The following is a 24,692-nucleotide window of genomic DNA, read 5'->3' as shown; positions in this document are numbered from 1 at the left end:
CAAGGTGTTGGCAGGGCATGCTCCCTCCGAGGCCTGTCGAGGAATCCTTCCCTGCCTCCTCCTGGCTCTGCTGGATTGCCAGCTCTTCGGTGTTCCTTGGCTTGCACCACGTCACTCCCGCCTGTGCCTTGGTCTTCACATGGCACTTCCCCGTGTGTCTCTGTCTTCACATGACCTTCTTCTAAGGACACCAGTTATGTTAGATTAGGGCCCACCTACTCCAGTATGACCTCATCGTACCTGATTACATCTGTAATGACTCTATTTCCTAACAAGGTCACATTCTGAGTTCCGGAGGAGTGGGACTTTGATATGTCTTTCTGGATGGACACAGTTCAATCCATACCAAGTCGGGGAAGCAGGGGCAGGAGCAGTGGAAGCTATTCTGGAGGCTGAGGGTTGGGAGATCTGAAGTTGCTGCTCCACTGGACTCTCTGAGTGGAAAGGACGTTCTGTCCCCTTCCCAAGCCACCTGGAGCGGATGGCATCTCCCCAGACACCATGCTGGCCCAAGGCCCTGCTGCTTACCTCCGCTCTTGGTATCTTCACTCCATGGACTCACAGCATCACTTTGCTTGTCCCAGAGGAACTTGGCGGGTGTGGGTGGAGCATGTGCCACAAGCTCTGACACTCTGGTCCCTGATCCCTGAGAGTTCACAGCCTGGTGAAGCACCAGGGATGAACATTGGCTCACAGAACATCATGCTAATATGTCCACAGCCACAGGGCTACAAAGGTAACTCCCAGTGCTTGCCAGGCTCAGTGAAAGGGGTGGATGTCCAGGTGGTTAAAGCAGCAGGTAATTCAGGCTGGAATGCATCGTTGTTTATGCTTTTCTTTCCTCTACAGTGGTCAGCAAACTCATTAGTCAACAGAGCCAAATATCAACAGTACAACAATTGAAATTTCTTTTGAAAGTAAATTTTTTTAAAAAAAACTTAAACTTCTTCTAATGCCACTTCTTCAAAATAGACTCGCACAGGCCGTGGTATTTTATGGAAGAGCCACACTCAAGGGGCCAAAGAGCCGCATGTGGCTTGCGAGCCCCAGTTTGCCAACCATGGCTCTAAGAAATTTGCCCTCTTAATTCAGTTTTGCTTAATCTCTAAAGTTAATGTATGATTGCTAAGCACACGGCAAGGGGTAAGGGGAACTCCTTGTTTTTTTTTTGTGTGTTTTTTTTTTGTTTTTTTTTTTGGGGGGGGGGGGCAGGAAGATATTGAAGAAGCCAGGCAGATCATCACAAAATTGGTTTTACATATATACTCTGTAACCCCAGGCTTGCCCAGCAAGGTCAACCATGGGCAGGCCTCAGTCACTTTAGCATTCTAATTAACCAGATGCCAAAGAGGCCAGGCATTTTCGAAGCCATGGTCCAATGAAATGCACCCAGCATGAAAAAGATGCTCAGCATGGCTCATCCGTGCTGATTCAGTCAGCCTTGGAATCCTGCCAGCCTTTGGGGGTATCGTTTTGAATGTGACTTGTCCATGTTGGAGCTGTGCTTGTGAGCCATGTGGGCACTGGCTAGCCCGCGATGAGTATAGATGCTGCTCCTGATCACACAAATCAAGGGAAGAGAAAGAGTCTGGTCATAAGAGCTTGTGGTTGTTTGGATTCTAGATTAAGAAACAATATCTTAATGGCCCTTTGTCTGCATCTGAATCTGAGGCCATGGAACAGTTTCATTGATTGACCCATTGTGGTTAGAGCACGTTTGATCTTGTTGAGCAAGGAAAGGCAGGATCTGTGCTGACCCTGCCCTACACACCCACAAGAGGAGGGTAGCCCTTCTGCCCCTCAAATGCTGCCACTGAGACCCTTCTGTGATTCTTTTAAAAAACTATTTATCTTAAAACATATTTTTATTGCTTTCAAAGAGGAAGGGAAAGGGAGAGAAATAGAAACAGCCATGATGAGAGAGAATCCTTCATCAGCTGCCTTCTGTATGCCCCACATTGGGGATCGAACCTGCAACCGGGCATGTGCCCTGACAAAGAATCCAACAGTGACCTCCTGGTTCATAGGTCGACTCTCAACCACTGAGCAACACCGGCTGGGCCTTCTGTGATTCTTTGACTGGCCTTTGAACCATGTTGCTCATGAGCTTTCACCAAAGGAATCAAAACATCCACCCCTCTGCCTTTTAGTCTCCCAGACTTTCAGTCTAGCCTTGCTGTGGGGTAACAGAGTTTATCCTTTCCTGCAGTTGAGCTCAGCTGCTCCTTATCAGAAAGCAGCTCCAGCCTCAGGGGGAACCCACAGGGCAGCAGGCCACAGCTGCCTACACACCATTCTGGAAAGGAGATGAGCACTTGGCTTACAGAGGTGGCTGAAAGCTGCTTTGCATCTGCTTTGTGTATGTCACCTCACTATGGGGCTTTGTAAAATCTTACTTATTGATCACCAAGGCACTGAAAGCAAGAAACATTTGTTCAATAATTACTATGTGATTAATGGGGACTGTGTCTATTTTTGCTCTCATTGTAACACAGGGACTAGCGTGATGCTCAGCTCAGAGGAGGTCCTAAGAATATTTAGGTTATGAACAAGTGAATACATAAATGAGCACCATGCCAAAATGCAAGTGGTGGTACTATGAACAGGAAGGACTCAGGGAAACCAAAGTGATCCAGGAAGTTTCCCTGAAGGACTGGGACCTGGGCCAGGCGGCTGACACTGAGTGGGATTTAACCAAGTCATGAGAAACCACAACTATTTCTGTCAAAGATCTTTTAGGGAGGAAAGGACCTGTGACGGTGGGGATTTTGGGGGCTCAGTCAGTCAACAAGGCTCAAGGGTATTTCCCCATGGGACTGGGACCAACTTGGATCCTGCCTTGGGCGTTTTAAGAATTTGCAACCACACAGTGCAGGACAGCAGCAGAGGCCATGCCACCGTAGATACAGCAGTGAATGTGAACCGAGGACCTGCTCAGGCAGTGGGAGAAGGATTAGGGAAAGTCAACATATTCCTCCCACTCTTACCCACTTGCACTGACAGGTTTTCTAACTGAGCTTCTTGGATTTTCCCTAAGGAAGGTTTTCAACAGTGCCACCTACTCCCGGTATATCATCTTGGTTCCCACACAGACTCATCTATTCCACGCATACTTATTGAGTACCTGCCATGTGCCAAGATTTCTCCTAGCGACAGCAGACAGCTAGACAGGCATGGTCCCTGCTATCATGCAGCTTACATTCTCCAGCAAGGAAAACAGAGAACAAAACAAGTAAAGAAAAAAATAGCATCTTTGCTGATGTGAAAGGCCCAATCAGGAACATCAGCCAGGGCAATATGATAGAGAGTGACAAGGTGGGGATGGCAACATGAGGTATGGTGGTCTGTCAGAGAAGGTAGCTCTGAAGAGGTGGCGTGTGGGCTGAGAGCTATAGGTAAAGTAAACTCATACCAAAAGTCAATAAGGAATAGGGAATAAAGTTTTGAAATAGTATCTGTTGGAATCTGAGGTGAACTGCTAATAACAAGTACCAACTAAAGTGGCTCAACTAAATCAGAGGTTTATTTCTCTTACATAAGGTGAGTACAGAGTAGGCAGCTCCAGATAGCACAATAGCTCACCATGGACCTAGCTCTTTCTATCCTTCTATTCCACCATTTCTGGTGCTTAACTTCTAGCCTTATAATCACATCATGGCTCAAGACCGCTGCTTGAGCTTCAGCCATCACATCTGTATTCCCAGCAGAAAGAAGAAAAAGGGAAAAGAGTAGTAAGGACACTGCCCAGCTATCTGTCTCCCTTTGAAGGAACTTTCCTGGAAATGGCCTCCGGTGAATATTTATTTGCAGATCTTTGACCAGAACTTAGTCTCATGGCCACACCAAGATGTAAGGGAGGCAGAGCCTTTTGGCTGGGGACTCTGCCACTAAGACACTTGCTAGTGAAACAGTCATCTCTGCCTCCAGAGGCCAAAAAATACTTCTATTCCAGACCAAAAGTGCATGAGCTTCTGTTGACATTACTGATGGGACAGAATTTAAAAAGGAGCAACTTCCCCACTGGTGATCTGCATCAGAATTCAGGGGCTGGCTGCTCCCCACCCCCTGTCAGAGCCCACACTCAGGTTTCCCTTGACTTTACCCCTCATATCAAAGTCATTTGGATACATTCTGTTCTCTTTCCTGAAGAATAAGGAGTGAGTTCTCTCTCCCCGCCTGCCCCTTGACAAGTACTTGTAGTATGTCTCTTGGTGGACACCCAAAGCTATCAAGTCCTTATTCCTGGAACTGGCAAATGTTACCTTATTTGGAGAAAGGGTTCTTGCAAATGAGATTAAATTAAGGCTTTTGAGCTGCCATGGCCCTGGATTGTCTAAATCAGCCCTAAATGTCATCACAAGTATAGTTCTGAGAGACAGAGAGAAAAGAAGAGGAAGCAGTGTGGCCAGGAGGTGGAGATTGGAGTGATACGGCCACAAGCCAAGGAACACCTGGAGCCACCAGAAGCTGGAAGAGGCCAGGATCAGATATGGAGCCTTCGGAGGAGATTGCCCTGCCAACACTTTGATTTTGGACTTCTGGCTTCCAGAACTGTGAGAGAATGAATTTCAAGCCACCCAATCTATGGTACTTTGTTACAACAACCCTAGCAAATGAATCTACGTAGCAGTGGACCAGCCTGAGGATGGGAGGCAGGGAATAGAGTTAGAGGCATATTTTAAAGCATATACAATATATTAATGGATTAAAAAGTTACATTTTTTAAAACTATTAAATTGTTGAAAAAATGGTAGAAAATGGAAAATGCATCATAATCCTGAGACTATAATAATGTTTTTAGTTAAAGAATTTTAAGAAATCTCAGTGGGAAAAAAATCTACCAATTAAGACATATAACATTGTTCAACCTCTAAAATGAAAATGACAGAGTAAAAAATATTTAGAACTTATATGACAAAAGACTAAAGCTAAAATATATAAAGAGTTCATTTGAATTTTTTAAAAAGAACAGCTAGACCCTAACATAAATGGAGAAAACTATGACCAACTCTCACAATGGAAAATTCATTGAATAAGCATGTGACATCATAATAAAAATAGTTGCTTTTTATTGCATCAGGCTCTGTGTTAGATTCTTCAGAAACATTATCTCAAATCCCGACATCAATCTACTACAAGGTAGGTGTTATTATCTCCATTTTATAGATAAATAAACTGAGGCCTGAAGATTATGGACAAAGCTTAGGGAATGAAATTCGAACCTAAGTCTGAGAAAATAATTATCATTGCAGGTAATGCTTTGCTTCTACTCTGTAGGACTAGGCATTGTGCTAGGATAGAAGATATAAAGAAGGACAAGATGCCTCACTTTTCTTTAGGGACCTGGAGACAGGGGAACAGGTAGTGAAATACCAACCAAAGGCTGTAATAAGTTCTGTGATCAGAGCATCTACAGAGAACCAAAGAAATACCTGTCAAAAGATGGAGGGATCTTCAGAGTGCCAGGCTAAGTGACATAAGCCACACAGGAAAAGACCAGACTGGGTTATTTCATTCAAATACGGGATATAAAACAAAAGCAACACATGAACAACCAACAAAAAACAAAACAAGCTCATAGATACAGACAACAGAATGGTGGTTACCAGAGGGGAAGGGGATGGGGAAGGATAAGGAAGGTCATGTATGGTAATGGAAGGAGACTAGACTTGCGGTGCTGTGGACAAGAGTGCACAGATGTTGTATTATGAAGATGTATACTTGGAATCTATATAATATTATTAACCAATGTTAGCTTAACAAATTAAAAAAAAAAAAAAAGAAAGAAAAATCCTTTCATAGATTCTAATTCAAATTTGGGCTGATTTTCAGCACTAACATCCAATAGCAGTGTAGTACCAACTTTGGAAAAAGCAATTTTGCAATTCATGTCCTTTGACCCAATAATTCACTCCTGGGCATTTATCTTAATAAAATCATTCAACAGAAGAAGAGAACTATGATACTGTAGGTTTAGCATAGCATTTTAAAAATAACAACAGGAATCGAAGAGAAAGCAAGAGGCATTTTGAAACATCCTGAGACAAAAGCTTGGGCATGCATGACTGATGGGTAAATAGGAGCTGAGATGCAAGTTCAGCAGGGCTAATCAAACAGATCGTGACTGAACCTCTTGAGGCCCTGGTGCCTTGGACATACCCATTGCTTCTGCCTCTGAGTCACAGATTTAGTCCCCACATGTATCTCTGTGGCCAGCTTGGTCCTGACCCTGTCTGTACACACAGCCAAGATGGGGAGTGTGTGTTCATAGAACGTGGTGGATAAACACCATGAAATATCATTTAGATGCTTAAAAAATTGAGGAAGTCTATGTCAAAATATGGAAAATTGTTTCATAGTAGAAACAGCCTAGATGGCCATAAGGGAAAAGATTTAATGGGCTGTGACAGATTAACACAATGGAACATTATAGTAGCTATTTTATTTTTTAAAAAAAGATAATTATGAAGACCATGTAGGAACATGGAAAAAATGTTGGATATGATGATAAGTAAAAATAGCTAATACAGAAAATTAAATATGTGAACAGACTATATAAAAGGTTTCTCTATTTCTTATTTCTATAATGTTATATAATTTTTTATCATGAGAAAAGGGGATTGTATACAAATAGAAAGTAATATGCAAAATTTTTTTTAGTTATGGTAAGGTGAATGATTAAAATTTCATTTTTCATTAGCATTACCTTAGTGTTTTTACAGCAAGATGAACAAAGCTTTTAAATGATACATTTCAAAATTAAGAGAACTAACTCTTCCAACCAGCAGAGGAAGAACTATTTCTTGACCATCTTCAAAAACATTGGTCTGGGTTCTGGTAGTGAAGGATGAAGGAGCCACACTGGGCACCTGCCTCAAGCTGTCCACACGATCTGTCTCCATCCTCATGGTAGATTGCCTGCAAAGATGACCCTCCCCAGTTCCTCCCCTCCTGTGCCCGCTCCCCGCCATCAAGACACAGAGACGACTTTACCTCCCCTTAAATCTGGGCTGGCCCTCTGACTTGCTTTGGCAATAGAATGTGGTCACACAATATGATTTCTGAACCTGGGCCTGAAGAGCCTTCCTGCCCCTGTATTTTTTTGCCTTAATGGAAGTGTGCTGCCATGTAAACAAAGCCAACTGTCCTGCTCGAGAGAGGCCATGTGAGGAGAGAGGAGCTGGAGGAGAGAGGGTCAGCTCAGCCCGCCCCTGGCTGTTCCAGCTGCCCCAGCTGAGGTGCCAGACATGTGAGAGAACTATCATGTAGCCTCCAGCTCTGACAGAGCCATCCAGCCAAGACTATGGGGAGCAGAGATGAACCCTCTACACTGAACCTGCTCAAATGGCAGAACTACACGCAAATGGATGCTTCTTCTTGTTTTCAATTATGTACTAAGTTTTGGGGGGTGTTGCTACGTAGTAGTAGCTAACAAAAAACAACTCTAATCTTGACTAGACCGAAGGACTCTAGGATCGGGACTGGGTCACTTTCCATCCCCCTCCCAGGATAGAGCCTGGCTCTTCAGAAACATTGGATGGGTGGATTCAAGTGCGAGAGAGGAGAGAAGCAGAACCTATAGTGAGTACATTGTTAATTCCATCTACACAATGACTCAGTTATCCCGCATCAACACAGTTAAGGAAATGTGGCACAGAGAAGATGGCTCTCAGCCAAGGTCACGCCCGGGGATACAGTTGGGTTTCCCATCCAGGCAGTCCAGAGCCCATGCACTCAACTGTTTTTACATGAACTCTCAGAATACTGTAATGATAAGGGGTCTAAATGCTGGCCCTCGACAAGCCCTTCCTGCGTAAGGATAGGGAGAACCAGGACAGGATCTTCACCAGGCGAGGGGCAGTGGCTGAGGGATTCCTGTGCCAGTGGAGCCTGTGACTTGCTTTCAGTGAGCCCGATTCCAAGGCAATTCTGCAGGCTGACTCCACCTGCACCTGCCGCCGCCCAAACACAGATTTCCCGCATTCCTAGAAATGGGGTTCTCAGAGGCTCACTCCTGTAGATGGACATAGAGAAAGTTACACAGAGAAACCAACTTCGCCTTGGTTTCAGTTTTTGTGGTCACTATGCTGGGAGATGGTGAATCTGGAGAAGCCAGAAGCACGTGGCTCAGGGCTTGGCCAAATACAGTTGGTGAGCCCTATGCAGCTTGTTATAACTTTGTATGACTTGCAAGCTAACGCTGTTTTTGAATGTATACATGGTTTTTTAAATGACTGTTTTCCAATATTTAACAGCTAAAACAAAAACCAAAATAATAATTCTATTTTGTGCCACACCGAGCTCCAAGGCTGAGTGGAAAGATCTGATCAACCTGGTTGTCTGGTGAACTGAATTGATTATAACACAGCCGGTTCCCCAGAATCCTCTCAGCATCTCCGGGCAACTCCAAGTTAATGCATCTTCCAGAATGTGCTTGCCTTCGCCACAAGGATTCCCATAGGAACAGGAGCAAAAAGAGAGGAAAGTGGTCTCATGAACACGGGGCATGGCCAGCTACAGCCTGCCAGACCTGGGCACATCCCCACCCCGAACCTGATCAACACATTCAACCAAGCAGAACTGGATACAGCCAGTGGATTCTCCCCTGCAAGTCAAAGCTGCTCAGAAAGGCGTCTTTATATTTGCCTCTCCTGGGGACTCAATTCCCATTTTGTTTGCATGCAAATAAGCCCCTTTCCTAGACAGGTGTCCTAGCAACGCGATGTTTTCAGGAAGTGAGATGAACCACTTCCACTGCTGTTGTAACTCTCCTGGGTGGAAGGGGCCACAAGCAGCCAGGATTCCTGGGTTCAAAACCAGCTTCTGACACTTCAGCTGGGTAACGTGCCCACCTGCTGAATAGGGTTAATGTTTATCTAGCAACCACACGGGCTTAAATGAAATAAAGCGAGTAAAAGGTCCTGCAAACATACAGCATTTGTCTTTCAGATCATCTCTCTTAGGTTGTTCATTTGGCTCCTTGGGAAGTGAGAGATGGTAAGGAAAAGTAGGAAGGGAAGATATGGCTACCCACCTCCCAATCCCTCCTAAATGACCCCAATTCAGAGCTCTGGTTAAGGTCAAGGAGCCCCTCACACCTCTCAGGGGCTTTAGGGGTGGGGGGCGGGGAGAGGAGGAGAGGCGGGGAATTGGTTGTTAGCCTGAGTTCTACACTTATCTCATTGCTGTAGTGGCTGCCAAATGCTGCCACCCACCCTCTCCTCCTCCGCTGGGCGTGCACTGTTATAATATAAATCGGTTTCACGACTGTGAGGTGAACTCAGGGGCCCCCCAGTAGAGTTGGGTGCTTTTGGAGGCGGGGTATGTGCAGCACAACAATTAGAGTCCCTCACCCCTCTGCCCTCCCATGTCCTGCTCCTCCCACTTATCTGCCAGACCCATCCTGAGGTAGGAATTAGGAAGTGACACTCCCTGGCTGTATGTATGTGTTATTTTTCAGCCACCATTTTCCATGTCGCCTGTCCCGGCCTTTTCCTCTAGCTCCCACTGGCCAAGGTCTCTGTCTGAAGCTGTGGACAGTGTAGATAATGGGGACCCCTACATGAAAAGGGAGCAGTTCTGGTGGCTAAGACACAGTGAAGGAAGCTGACCTCCCTCAGGACCCTGGGACTCCAGCTTCTGGAAACTCCTGTCTCAGGCTGTCCTCGAGGCCTCTCTGAAAGGGGTCTGGCTCACGCCGCTGTTATTGAAGTTAAGCCGGGCTGCTTCTCCTACCCCACCTCGTGTTCCAGGACCCCAGCTCCACCATTCCCTACACCCCAGCATCACTTACAGTGCTTGAAAACAGCACTGGAGGAACCCCCTGAGCCCTGAGGAGCACCTGGAGCACGCCAGGCCCCGGGCCAGGCTCCATGCAGACGCCTCCTCTGGCAGCACACGGATGGAAAGGGAGCCACAGAGAGAAGGTCAGGGATGTGGGTGCCAAGACCCAGGACCTAAATCTCAGGTGGTGGTTTTGAAACAATACCTTCTTTTTCTAATGTAGTAGGTTTGATGAATCCAGACCAGACTCATCATAACAAGGACTGTTTCCCAGAGTGTGTTTCTATAAACACCGTCCCCAGGTGCCCAATGGAAGAACACAAGATGTGTCCTAAGGCCAAATTCAGAAATTTAATATATTTAATTTATAAATTTAATTTACATTAAAGGCTCTGAGAAAATCTGAAGTAAAGAAAATGGTCTAACCCAGGTGCATTCTTTTGCTTCCAAGTATACAAACTGGGCGGCTTCTCCAGCAAAAACGGATTGTCTCGCTGTTCTGGAGGCCAGAAGTGGGAGAGCAGTGTCAGGGGTTGGCTCCTTCTGAGGGCCTGAGGGAGGATCTGGTCCAGGCCGCTCCCCTAGCAACTGGTGTTTGGAGGATTAGGACTTCCATGTGTGCATTGGGGAGGGATGTGTGCACAGTTCACCCCACACCACCAGGTTTCCCCACATTAACTCTGGCCTTGTTCGTTCTGGAAAGGAACAGGATGGATGGCATAGCTCAGAGAACCGGAACAGACCTCCCAGGAAAAATCAGCCCCTACCTTTGACCTTCCCCAAACTCAGTGTCACTGGAGAATCTGTCAACCTCCCACTTTGCACCTCTGCTGAGAACAGATTGAGGTTTCTGGGGCTCCATGAGGGCAGCCCAAGGCCCAGCCCAGAGGAGGAACAGAATCATTCTTCTCGGGCTTGTCTTTCATCCCATCACTGGGCGTTGGCAGGAGGACCTGCCCTCCACATTGAGGGAAGAAAGATCAGTTCTCTCTTGGCAATCAGCAGCCTCTGGGCAATCTCAGTTGCCAGTATTCAAGCTCTGAGGCATGAATAAATGTGCCATTTGTCAGGGGGCGGGAGGGGGGGATTTGACATGATTGAGGGGACTGAGGGGAAGTCACTGAGCAGTGACCCAGGCTGAGCATCTCAGCACAGCCTCCCTTCCTCTGCCCACGCACTCTGGGGGAAGGGTTCAAGGTTTTCTTGAGGAAGATCGGCCCATCAGAGATCTCCATGCTGATTATCCCAAGGAACAGAGGAGGAGTAGAAAGCTTTTTTAAAAAAAATTGTATGCCCAGAGGGCCCTCAACAAATCACCAAAGTTAACATGAGCATCTTATTAAATGTCACAGACACAAAATGTCACATTGAAGGACAGTAGACAGGTGGCATCTACATGAGCCCAGAGAATCAGCTAGGCCAGACAAAGAGAGAACCTCTGGTTTGGAAGACGAAAGTCTAAAAGCTTGAAACTTAAAGGATCATGGACATCTCAGAGGAGAACAGTTTAGAATACTTGAATGAGCAAACATGTTCTTGAAACCTAAAAAGCAGTTATAGGACAAATAAAAGAGATGACTGCTTTTAGAGTAAGTGCTAGACACAGGATTTATTAGCCCAAGATATAATAGAGGCCAAGGATATTATAAGTAGGTGTGAAGGGTTTGCATCGATACACTCAATCATGGACTATAAGTTTAGCTACCTGAGGAATCTCTCTCCAAGGTGACCATTTGAATAAAAGGGGGTGGAGGGTGGGGGGAGAAGAAGTGTCCAGAGCAGGCCACCTCACTCATCTCTTCCAAAGCAGCCCCTTGAGAGGGCCACCAGCCTTTTAGGGCCCTGATGGCAGTGGGTTCACATTTGCTCTTTTAAATGCCAGAAGGAACCATGTTTCCTTATCCTAGGGAGTGACTGACCCTGCTTAGGGCAAGTCCTCTGGTGTTCCCTCAAGATGAAAGCTGAAAGAGTGACCACCTGGTCCAGTTTGCTGGGGACCGTCCTGTTTTGAGCATCAAAAGTTACACAACCCAGGAACCTCTTCAGTCCTAGGTCATCCTAAAGCTACTTCAGGGCCCCTCCAGATTTGGGGTTTTCGTGGGCTCCCCTAGGCTCTGAGGGACACCTAGCTCTCACACTGGATCCACCTCCCAGGACTTATCCTGGCCCCCTCTCCATTTCAGAGAGCTCCTGGGGACAGCTGCAAACCCTCCCCCCCCCCCCCAGCCCTCCAGCCAGCCAGCTTTCTGTCATCCTGGCCTGGGGGCCTTCACTGCAGCTGTTATACACCCGACCTCATATTATCTCACCTGCTCCTCCGACAGGCCTGCAGAGGTCAGGCGATGAGGACAATGAGCAGCAAGCAGGTGGCTATCTGAATGAAACCCAGGTCTGCAAACTCCAGAGCCCATTCTGAAAAATAAGAAATAGTGTGGGTTTGGGGGGTAGTGGCAAGTCATTAGATAGTTGGAAATTCAGTCCCGAGAATCTGCCTCTGCTACTCCCCTCCACCCCCATGGAATTGGGAAGGTGGTGGAGGTGGCCCTGACAAGTCCCCAGTCCCATCGCCTCTGGAGGACCACAGGAAAGACCTGGCTCTTCAAACGGGAAGGGTGGGAAAAGATCATACTGAGTTTTTACAAATGCATTTAAACCTCAAGATCTACAAATCCCCCAGGAACATGGCACTAGCTCTTTTAAGGTTGCAACTCCTCATCTCATATCCTTCCTCCCCAGGGACAGCTGGCTGTGACCTTCTCAGAAGCATGATGCTGAGCTTTCCTTTAAGCACAGCTGGAAGGGGTAACCCTGAAAAACAAACCAAGTCAAGGCCCATAAGAAATCCCCATGAGCCTTTGAAAGTCGGAATAAAAGCCTTAGAATCCCCAACAAAGTGGTATTTTTCTCAGCCTCCTTGTGAAGGTATCAACGCTTGACAGACACAGAGATTTTCAGGGGAGTTTGGGACACATTTACTACCAGCAAAGGCTGAGGGCATTGCTAGATGGTTCAGGGTCTCAGGCCAAAGTTTCCCAAGAATATCTCAACCTCCTATAGCTACAAAACGAGCACCTCTCCAGTCCTTTCTAGAAATCCAGGAAATATTTCTTTAATGTTGAACTGTTTCTTTTAGTTGTCAAATGGAGAGAAGTTTCTAGTCATTTCTGTAATGCCAAGAAAGTACTTCCTCAGGCTATTGAGAAAAGAAAAAGGCAGTCTCTTGTTGGCTTGCTATAGTCCCTAAAACATGTCACTACAAACCTCACCAGCCATTAGTTCCCATGGGTCTCCGGGGTCAGCTTTGGCCTCCAGACCCCAGGCCTTTACCTGGGGTCTGGAGGCCAAAGTGAACATGGTTCTTTTTACCTGCCAGGGGACTTCCATTTAAGTGTGTTTCTTGAGATCCATTCTTTTATGTGATATTTGATTCTTCTGGAAAGAGCGCCTGTCATGTGGTCAGCATTCAATCATAGTGCTTTATTATTGTACTTAACATGATTTCACTTAACTTTCATCATAAGCCTGAGATGGGTGTCTCTCTACCTAACAGGCGAGGCTCTGGAAGGTTCATTGACTCTCCAGGGCCACGCCACCAGAAAGTGGCTCTGCAGGATCTGGCTCTCAGCCAGCACTTCTTCCACTATGACCCTTGTTTTCACAGGTGAGCAAATTTCTGCACACTGAGTGCCCATTGACCTAAGTACCAGGGACAACAGAGGCACAAGGGACCTATAAAGGGATCCTCTAATCTCTGAGTAACAGCGAGCATGGAGGTGTGTTCTGCCGCTGGGAGGGGCGGCACCAAAGGGCAAAGGAACCTTGAAATGGGTCCTAAAAGGTGACCTCTAAGCAACTGGGGAGATAGGGAGGCAGTTGGCTAGCCCCAGACCAGGGCGGCTGGTTTGCCTGAAGACGGGGCTGGTAGAGGTGGGAGTAGTTAATGATGGAAAGGAATGGTACTTTCTGCCCCAGTCACTCATTCTCCTGCAGGTATCTCTCCCTCACCAGCTTTAGGAAAAGGTTTTGCCAAATTTGCTACAAGTAGCACGAAGGTAAGACTGGGGTGCATGGGCAGAGCTTGAGGGCAGAATCAGGAGAGAACTGAATTTTCCAGCTTTTCATCATGTGTGACTTCGCCCTGCCATCCCAGGGCCCACCACCCACCCCTCTGGGATCCCTCCCACCTCTGGTCACAGGGTGAGTCTACAGACGGTTGAGGTATGTCCCTGGGACTACAGCCCTGAACAGCACCCACCATTCATCCTCCCACAGAAACTAGGAAAAGCCTGCAGGGGTGGCAGGAAGGAGGCCGGTGTGAGGAGGCCTGACCCTCTTGCCTGTCTCAGTCGAGCTCTGCGATGACAATCGCTTCTGTTGGTACCGCTCATCCTCTCTCCCTGCCATCGGATTAGCCAACAGCTCTGGCCGGAAAGCAGAGACAAAGAAATGCAGGCCCGCGTGCATACCTGGCGGCTGGGAAGGTTTGGCTGAGCATTTGGAGCTCTGCCATTGGTGGGCCAGACAAATTCCCAAGATTCCTGGCCTGGCGGGAACATTTCAGTGGTTTGGAGGTCACTGCTTTCCCTTTCCCCCTTTCCCCATCTGCCCCTCCTTAGAATAACACAGAACGGGAAGCGTCACCCACGGCTGCTGAGCCAGAGCCCAGCTCTTTGTGGGTAGATATCTCTGATCCGGAATGTTCCTCCAACGGCACGCCCCAAGTTCAGAGCCTGAAGGTGGTGCCGTCTGGCACTTTCGACCCCTTTGTCTGTGTCAGCCCACTCCCAAGCGGCCTCTGGGTTCTGGCCATTCCGGCTCCCGCAGAGGGAGAAGCCTCTCTCGCGTGAACTTGTGTGTCACGGGAGCAGGGATGTATGAGCCTGTTTGTCCGACTCACTTTCTTGCCCTGTGTGCCATTCCCGGTTCCTCAGCCTGCTGCACCATGAATGAGCATGAGTCAGAACGGAGAGATGTCCGGGGAGCCCTCCTGTATTCCCCTAAAAGCAAAGCCACCACCGAGGCTGTCTTCCCAGGTGTGTCCTTCCTGTCTGGCTGACATGGGAAAACCTGGGCATGGAAATCCTACCCTGTTGGAGTCCAAAAAGCCCAGGTCCCAGACCCCCAGGCACTGTGCACACTTTCTAAGTGACACGTGAACCTGTAAATGTAAAAAAAAAAATAAAAAAAAATGGTATGAGTCACTGCACTTTGAGGGAGGGAAGGGGAGAGATCCTCTCCACGCCTTCCTCCCACTCCTTCCTCCCACTCCTGGTTCTCAAGGGCTAACCTGGTCCTCTCTGCAGAGCAGGCTTTTCTTGGTGCCTGAACTCAGGTCCCCTCCTGGGCTGGTCCTGAGAGCACTCAGCAAACCAGTTGGCGATGGAGCCACGCCCTGGGGGACTTACTTGGTGGGGCTGGGATGTGACAAGTGGACTGGGAGCCTCTTCAGCCAGAGGGTGTGATCTCTGGTCCACTGGGGCCTCTAGCTCCCAAGGGCTGCCCTCCCCACGTGGCTCCGCTCTGCCCTGCCCCTGGTTTATGGCTGTGTGAACCCAGTGCTCTTCCACCCCCCTGGGCGCACAGCAGAGGCCCAGAGGGCACAGAGCCACGTTGAACTGGTACAGAACGTATTGGTTTCGGGGCTGGGTTCCTCTTCCTGCTGTTCCGTGTTCTCCAGAAATTTGGTCACTGTTTGATGAGGGATTTTTATCAATGATCTTCCCTCCTAGAGGCTGCAGCCACAGAAAAGGGACTCGGGGATTAGTCACAGAACATTATCTTGAGCCTTCTGTGTGCTTTCTGTGTGGCTAGAGGGGGACAGGGGCTGGCCCGTCCTGCTGTCCCTGTGCAATGGAGGAGAGCGAAGGCCATGCCTTGTCCCATGAGCTTCTAAAAAACATAGCTGAATGCATTTATTTTTAAATTTAAAAAATGAGCTCCCAGTCACACAGAAGCTCCTGGCTGGACCGGGGCTGCTCCAAGCCCTCTGTCACCTTTTGTCAAGGCTCCGTCAGCTCTCCCTCTGATATTTTCTGTATGACAATAGCTAGTGTCTAAAATACCTCCATATTTCCATGATGTCTCCTGTCTCTCCTCCACCTGCACACCCACCAGCTCATGAGTTCCTTGGAGCTCTGTTTCTCTTGTTTCTACCTCACCCCTGTGCCTGGACAGTGATGTGCAGTGGGACCTCGATGAACAGTTGTGGATGGACTGATGATCCCGGCGCGCAGGGCCCTTTCCATGCCTCTGATCTGCCTTTAGTAGCGTTTAAGGTGAAACCTCAACGGTGGGGGGGAAAATGACTTGTCCTTACTAGACCCTTCACTGAAGTGGACTGGGCTGGTCGCACACTGGACCAGGCAGGAGAACAGGGTTGTGAATCACTCCCTTGGCTCCTGCTTTGGCACCAGCGAGGTGACCTCACCCACCGCAAGGCAGGAAGAGCTCCTGGATGACTCACCTGGTGGAGCTCGGAACCAGCAGCAAGCCCCGCCTGAGTGTGCGTGCACCAGGCAGTGCCGCAGGGGCGGGGGGGTGGGAGGGGCAGAGGTGGAGGCAGGACAGTCTGCGGGGCAGAACCCCGTGCATGATGCACACCTGCTCAGTCTGCATGCATGTGAGGGGGAAAAGGGCCCGAAACGTACGTGTTCCCATGGGCACTGTGAACAGTGGGTGCTCCGAGGAGGAGTGGCTTAGGGGTTGGTCATCAGGGAGGGCAACTCTGACTTTGTACTGTATATGTTTATATAGCATTACGTGTTTCAATAACTGCTATGAATAATTAAAAATAAGCACAATCCTCCTGAGAATCCAAAATAGCCAGGCTGTCTGTCACTTCCTCCCTCGCTCGTTCTCTTCTACCTGGGCTGTAGGCAGAACGAGAAAAACCTGGCCGAACCAGAGCAAAATAGTTGAATGCAAAGACACAGAAGGAAGCCTAGGCTTTAAATGTTTAGACCCCCGAGAAATGAGGTCAAAGATTTCATTGACCAATAGGGTCACATAGCTCGCTGGGTTCCATGGACACAAATTGCCCCTCCAACCCCAGGCAACAGCCTCCTATTTTCCTACCTGCTTTCCCAGGCCCGGAGACACCGGCTGAGATTTAACATCGAAATGACCCGGGGCTCGCCTAGTGCAAACATCGCACTAAAAACATACGAAATGGCAGCGCTCTCCACATGTTGGGCTGCACCGGATGCCCAGGGAACTTTGCTAGGACTTGCACCCTACTGCCACTTCCTGAGGTCTCCTTAGGGGAGGAAGTGGGAGAGAGGAGACGGTGAGGAAAGCGGTGGGCCCAGCACAGCTGTTACAGGTTGAACTGCTTTTCTTTTAAAAAAACATACCTGAATCATTTATTTTTTAATTTAAAAAATTAGCTCCCTGGTGATTCGACATCTCCCTAGGACAGTGGTCAGCAAACTCATTAGTCAACGGAGCCAAATATCAACAGTACAACGATTGGAATTTCTTTTGAGAGCCAAATTTTTTAAACTTAAACTTCTTCTATCATCATTTCTCCCAGGCTGTGGTATTTTGTGGAAGAGCCCAAATCCAATTACCATAAGGAGTGACTCAAGGGGCCAAAGAGCTGCATGTGGCCCGCCAGCCAGTTTGTCGACCATGGCTCTAACCAAGCTGGGCTGGAGCCTGTCCCCAGGTCTTATTTTCACTGAGACTGAGAAAGCTGGGGCTTCCTTTGAGGCGGGAGTGCAGGTGCTGGAGGGCTGCAGGCGGGAGTGAGTGTCCCCAACATTGAAATGTCATCTGCGGCCAACTTGCAGCACCAGGTCTAAGCGTCGGGAGCTCACTTCTGCCAGGAAGCTGGAAACAGCCGCGGGTCTTCCTGGTGGGACAGGGCTGTGCCGACAGCCTTCGGGGGGCCTGGCCAGGCATTGGCTGTGGCTGCTGCTCCTGGCAGCTGGAGGGCCGAGGGGAAGTTGGACAGCGGAGGTTTTCAATGTGGTCACCTGGCACGGGATCTGAGGTCAGGGGACAAAGGAGAGATTCAAAAGGAAGAAACCCACTGGTCTGTTGTGGGGTGGGGGGAGGCTGGGAGGAGGAGAATAAAGACCTGACACTTTCTCAGAGAGCGACCGAGCCTGAAAGTCCAGTTGGGTAAATGGGTGGAGAGGAAAGGAAAGTTTCTCCTGGGCAGAGCCAGGCAGTAAGCAGAAAGATAATGATTTCTCCCTCAGGGAAGGAGGCTTCCTCCGCGTGGTGTGATCAGGATGGCCCTACGAACTCAAAGGCGGCTTTTTAGGTTTTTGTTTCGGGAGCAAGGAAAGGAAAGGTCCCCCCATCGTGGCCTTCTTTGCACCTGTGCTCGAAGGCTTTGCACCTGTGCCTGCGTCCCCTCCCTCCTGAGGAGGGGACAGCCTTTCCTAGGGTCTCAGTGGGACAAGTCCCTCGTCTTCCAGTCCACGTCCTTCATCTTCCGGTCCAGTGGTCTTTCTCGCTTCTGGAAAACACCTTTGCCTATGGTTGTTTGCTTTCCAAAGCTGGCGGGCCCCTATTTTATAGGACGGGTGTCTGTCTGGCCCCCTTTCCACTGACCCCAGTGAGACCCCACCCGCTGGTTTCCAGCGTCTCAGTATTTCTCTGGGTACCAGGGCCATGACTCTATACCCATTGGCACACACGCCCCATCCTGTGCAGGCAGGCTGCTCCTGTCCTGCTGGCAGTTCTTTAATAAGTTGCTGCCTCAGCCCATGTGGCCCCTCTGCGCTGTACGCCATTTGTACCCCTTTGGTCTCCCCTGCAGCCTCACCTCCCTGCTCCCCAGACACGTTACCTCCGCCCAGCCTCAGACCTCACACGCCAGGAGCACACTCGCAGACCACGCTGTGTTGTTCTGACTCAGGCCTTTGCACTGGCTGCCCTGCTCAAACGCCCTTCACCCATTGCTTTCTTGACAAAATTCAATCTGAGCCATCACCTCCTCCATGCTGCCAGGGCTAATCACCCACGCTTTTCTGCCTCCAGCGTCCTGGGTGACAGCTTCCTCCTCTTTCGTTCTTTAAACTCACCTCTGTGCAGTACAGAGGTCATTTCCATGTCCGCCTCCCCTACCGGACAGGGACGCTGAGAGTTTCTCGGGGCCAGGTCCTAACACAAGGCCCGGCCATGGTGCTGCTCAGGGAGAGGGGAAGGAAGGGAGGAAAGGACAGAGGGAGGTGCTAGGTTAGATGCTGAACTCGAGGTCAAAAGCTTTCTAAGGCAAATGTTCCTGAGATGAGAGCGGGGTCTCGGATAAGGCCAGAGACTCTGACCTCAGGTTGTGCTGTGCAAGGCAGCCCCTGAGAGCGAGGCCTCGTTAAATGCCGGGTCCCAGCACCTTCCCTTCTCCACCTTAGTGCTGGCCCTGCGGAGGCTTCGTCCTGCTCCTCTCAGCCCAGGCTCACTCACTGATGGGTGACTCCAATGGCTGATGGCCGGGCACCCACCGGATCAGCTCTGTCTCAGGCCTGCAGCATAACACACTATAGGGGAGAGATGCCCCGGGCCTGTCCTTGGAGAGAAGGTATCAGATAGTAAATCAAGTCACGTTTCATTAGAAACCATTGTGTATCCTGCAGGGAGGGGATACGTGTCTCTCAGAATCTGAGCTGATCAATGAAAGATGTGCCTTCCCCAAAGAAAAGAATCTACAGCCGGTGCCAGACAACCCAGCAAACAACGTTCCTGTTCAGCAGGCCCTTCTCCAGGCCACGCCTTCCCCGCTGCCTCCCCCACCCCCACCCCTCCTCTCCCTACAGCAATCTGGCTGTACCTGGTGACCACAGTGACTATGCATGCATTGGCTGTGGTGGCAGCTCCAGAGAAACTCTCTCTGCGGTCCTTAAGGGGGTGTGTGTGGGAATGTTCACTGTGGTGCCATGTTTGTGTCATGTATGACCAGCCTAGATGTCCATCAATAGGGGAATGGTTGTGAGCACTGTGGTAGCCACATACTAAGGAATGTTGTGCATCAGTGAGAATTCACAAGCTAGATGCACACAGAGAAACATGAGAGGATCATAAGATATAGTATAGAGTGAAGAAACCGAATGGGATTCATAGAATGCGGTCATTTATATAAATTAAAAAATACACTTTAAAACAAGGCTACATATCTTAAAAGGATATGTTTACATGTAGACACACACATACCTAGAATAGTTGTCAAATACGTTATGGTGAGTGCCTACTGAGGACAGGGGGAGTAGAAATGGAGATTAGAGATGGGGGGGAGGGGAGGGAATAAAATAATATCAGACCTGAAGGTGCTTCAGCCAGACTAATGATAATGCTGTGACAAAAACTGGGCACGGTCAGCTTTCTTCTCTGCTCCTGTGGTCCAACACAGACAAGACAGTAAAATCCAACCCACCAGTAAAAACCCTGACTGAGGATGCTTCCCATGGGCAGGGTGGTTTCATTCCGTTTTTTCAGGGGCCACCTACATGTAAACATATCCTTTTAAGATATGTAGCCTTGTTTTAAAGTTATTCCAACCCAACTCCCCACTTTACGGTCGAGAAGCCCAAGGCCCCGAGAGGGCATGTAAATGGCTCCAGTTGCACAGCTCCTTGGTGGCAAGGTGCAGGTTCTAGCCCCCAGCTGGCACTCTGTCATCCACTCTCTATCTGGCTCTATTTTTCGACGGCTCAACCCACCCACCTCCCGGTGTTAGCTTAAAGGGCTTGGCCATGTCTATGTTAGCACATGGGCGCCCGGTCTGAAACAATGCACTGACGTCAGCTGGCCTTTCCTCCATAGAGTTCAAGGCGAAAACCTCAGCACAAACCGGGAAGCTCAGGTACTACTTTCTTGTTGTTCGGTGTTTTTTCTCTTTCCAGGACAAGAGCCTCAAAGCTCCGATGAGCTCATCGACTCATGTGGGTAGGTAAGTGCCAGGCCTGGACCTGGCTTTAATGGGAGCGAATCACATTTTGAGGAAGGACAGGAGGAGTGTGGGTCCCATGTGTTGATGTCAACAGTTTTGCCAGATCCCACAGACCCATAAAACTACGGTACTAACAAGAAAGTTGAACAGGGTGTTAATGTGGGCGGTGGGTGGAGGTTTATGACAGCAATGCTGAGACAGGGATGAACAATAAGCGTGAACCTCTTACAGGAGCAGCCTTAGAGATGGACTCACTTCACTAGTGCCCCTTATATCCCAAGTGGCAAGCTTTTAGTAGTACAGGACAACACACATGCACAGGGCAAACTGCCTATACCATAAGGATTCCACCTACCCATGCAAGCAATACCCTGAGCAAATGACAGAACATTCCCAGACCCCAGAAACCTTTTTGGGTCACTGACCTCCCTCCAAGGGTCACCACTGTGCTGACTTCTGACAGCACAGATGAATCGTGTCCCCCCTGTTCTAACACCATAAGCTACTGGGTCCATAGTTGATAAAAACCTTTTTAAAATACGAGTTCCCTCGACCCCACTGTTTTTTAGTGGGACGGGCAGGTGACAGGCAGTACTCCCGTCCTGGGGCTGCTGACGAACAAGGAAACCTAAGTGACTTGCATAGTCTCAGGGTCTCCCAGGGCCAGCAGAGACCCAGCTGCTTGGCCAGTTTGCCCTGAGCCACCTGCCATCCGTGGGCCTTGTACCACCGGCTGCAGATGTCTGCTGGGCCACCTGAGTCTTGCTCGGAAGGCACAGGCTTGAGCCATGATATAGGCGCCCGGGACAAGCTCCTGGTATTTCCCTGCAAGAGGCCTCAATGGTGAGCAATCCCAGCACCTCAATGATGTATTGGCTTGTGGGAAACAGCCAAACATTGTAGCCACATGTGAGATGCAATGATCGGGCATGCCTACATCGCTCTAGAATTTCTCTTTTAGAAATTCCTTTGGAGCCATCTGATAAGCCATAGTTCTTTTATCGTGTGGCTTGTCACCTGATGATCGCATGGTGATGAAAGGCAGGTATAAACCTGTTTGACTGCCCATCATGTTTCTCAGGTGTGCTCATCAGAAACAGAGCCCCAACCGATTGTCACAGGGGACAGTCACAAAACAGACTTTCCTCACAAATCCAATTACCATTCGTTGAGCACCTTCTATGCCCCCACGTATATCTCCCATTTTAATAACAATCCCCAAAGGTAGGCATAATTTCCCCCACTTTACAGATGAGAAACTGAGACTCAGATAAGGAGTGACTTCCCAACGTGACCCAGTTAGCAGAGCTGGCGTTTGAAACAAGTCTGCCTGGCTCCAAAGCCCACCACTCCCCCACCAGTTGCTCAGAAAGACCCTGCAGGGCAGCCCTGAAGTCCAGTGACGGGCAGGCTCCTTGAGCCCCTTCTGAGGAAATAGGTGAGGCCACTGATGTATGATGTGTGCCAATGGAGCAGAAGGGGTGAACTATGATGTGGCCCTAATATCCCTAAGACTCTCACCAAGAACCCAAGAACTATACTATTAGAATCAAACAACCTCAACCACGACAGCAGCATGGAGGGCCTGAGCCCACCTCCTCTGGAGGAATGAGGAAGCAGACATTTAAAAGGATGTATAACTAGCCCAGGGCCAGCCGGCCAGATGAGACGGTCTCTCCTCTGTGTTCTCAACATCTGGTGGCCTCCTTTTTTTCTGTCTTGCCTTCCTTGCAGCCAGGGTGACAGGTTTTCTGTGGGCAGAAGACACCCCCCTCAGGTGACCACAGTGAAGCAGGTGGTTGGTGGTCTCATGGGAGTCTTCACTGTGGGGTGACCACAGTGAAGCAGGTGGTCGGTGGTCTCACTGGGTTGTGAAGACAGAGCCTCCCTCTCCTCTCCTCTTTCTTGTGCGAGGCTCTGTGGACCTTGAGGGAGACTCCAGGTACAGCGTGTTCCCCTGGCCTTTCCCTGAGCTAGCAGTCCGCTGTGTAGAGAACACCTTCCCCTCATATACATGCTGGGCAAACATATTCCCAGAGAAGGGAGGTCAGGAGTCAGGATGAGAGGGAAGCCTTTGCAGACTTTGACCCTGAGGGTGAGATCATGGGACTTGGGAGCAAACGCATTTTATAGACCCAATAAAATTAGACGCAACCTGGCCATGTAGGTGCTGTCAGTTGTCATGGAGCCCAGACTTGCTTATGCCACTGGAAGGGGAAGCAGAAACAAAGGCAAAGCTGGGTTCAGTGACTTTTCCAAGGTCACACAGCTAGAGAGGGACAGAGTCCAGGTGAAGATTCACTGCCCTGAGAAGATGTCAGGTGGAACTCTGACCCAGAAGAGTGATAAACGGCAAATACTTACTACACTGTCTTAACATAGCACCTAACCCTCAGGACTGCTCACTTGACACACAAGGCTATGATTCCCAAGCAGAGGCATGAAGCACCTTGCCCACAGATCACACAGCTAATAGGTGGCAAAGCAGGAAGTAGCTTAGCTGCCAGTGAGGTCAGGCACCCAGCCCATCCATTTCTCCAACACCCCCTGGGAATATACCCAGTTGTCCTTTCCCAGGTCCAGAGTCCTCCAAGGAGACAGACAAGCAGCTCCGGAGTGAAGTCCTCCTGTCCCCGGTGATTTATGTCCATTTGGTTTGGACCAGCACAGAGTGAGGAGTAATCTCATCACCAGGTTTTTATTGTCCTTTTACCGTTGAAACCACCCTGGCAGCCTCATCCGCACGCCTGGTGCGCAGGTCTTGGCTGTCCTGGCCGTTCTTCTCCATCATGCTCCAGCTCCTCAAGGTTCGTCCTGTAAGGTGTCCCAGGCAGAGGACTGGACAGAGGTGGACCGGCCAGCTGGCCTCACATTGGGTGCCGTGGCTCCATGACTATGGCCAAAATGGTGCTTTGGGCAGCCACGGGAGACCACCAGCTCACACGCTTCCCTTTCGCCTCTCCCAGAATGGATCCCCCCGGTTGAAAAGTGGGAATGACAAGTTCTGGGCCACTGGGGTGGTGGGTGTGTGCGGAGTAACTGTCTGCAAAGCTGTGAGTTTCTTTGGGAGAAAATAGCTAGCCCGAGTTCAACCCATTATGAGCTGGTTGAGAAAAGCAGGGGCTTGGGAAAGAGCTGAGAGCGCTGGGCATCTTGTCCAGGTGCTTATCTAGTGACTTACTTCCATTGAGTTGGAGTCAAACCCGAACTTGGGAGTAGGAGGCCCTATGGGGGTGGGGAGGCCACTCTGCCGTCTGTCTCTCATTGGTGGAAGAAGCCTGCCCTGGGGGCAGCCCTCCTCTTCCCTCTCCTCCCTGGGATGAGTCAGCTGGTGGGAACCACCGATGCCCTGGGAAAGAGGAAAATACCGCTGACCAGAGAGGCTGATGTCTCCGTTCAGCCTCAGCTGAATGGAGACACTGTTCTTCCTGCCGGGGTAACTTCCCGAGCTGAACCATCGTGTGAATCCAAGTTCAGCTCAAAACCCTCTGTGGCACCTGCCCAACCTGGCAAGATGGCTGTCCCTAAAAGTGGTAAGACTGGTCCAGATTCTCTCAGCAACTTTTCTCTGTCTGATGCAGAGAGCAGTTTGCGGCCCAAAGTGGTGAGAGGTAGGTTAATCCGTGCTGACAGCTTTGGAAAGCACCAGGGCCCAGTCTTCCTTCCTGGACACACTCCCACCACACTCTCAATGAGGGTGGGGGTAGGAGGGTCCTGCCAGCGTCCCTCCTTCTGCGCGTATTTTGAAGGCAGCACGTGAGCCTGCACGCTGCTCCCAGCCCGCACTGAGTCAGCACCCTGGAGAGCTGCGCCCCACCCCCTTCCTAACCGGTGAGGTCAGCACAGATGCTGGCCTGCCAGGCCCCAGGACACACAGGGAGAAGGAACCGCGCTGCCTCCAGGCAAGGCTCCTGAGAACCGAGCTGAAGTCATGCTGGTGGAGGCTGTGGAAACGCAGGGAGCAGGGCTCCTAAGAGCAGCTTTGCTGACATCTCACCGCCGACACGCAGATGGG

Source organism: Pipistrellus hanaki, assembly GCF_964339955.1.
Source record: "Pipistrellus hanaki genome assembly, chromosome: 5".
Classification (NCBI taxonomy): Eukaryota; Metazoa; Chordata; class Mammalia; order Chiroptera; family Vespertilionidae; genus Pipistrellus; species Pipistrellus hanaki.
Note: the sequence above shows the minus strand (reverse complement) of the source record.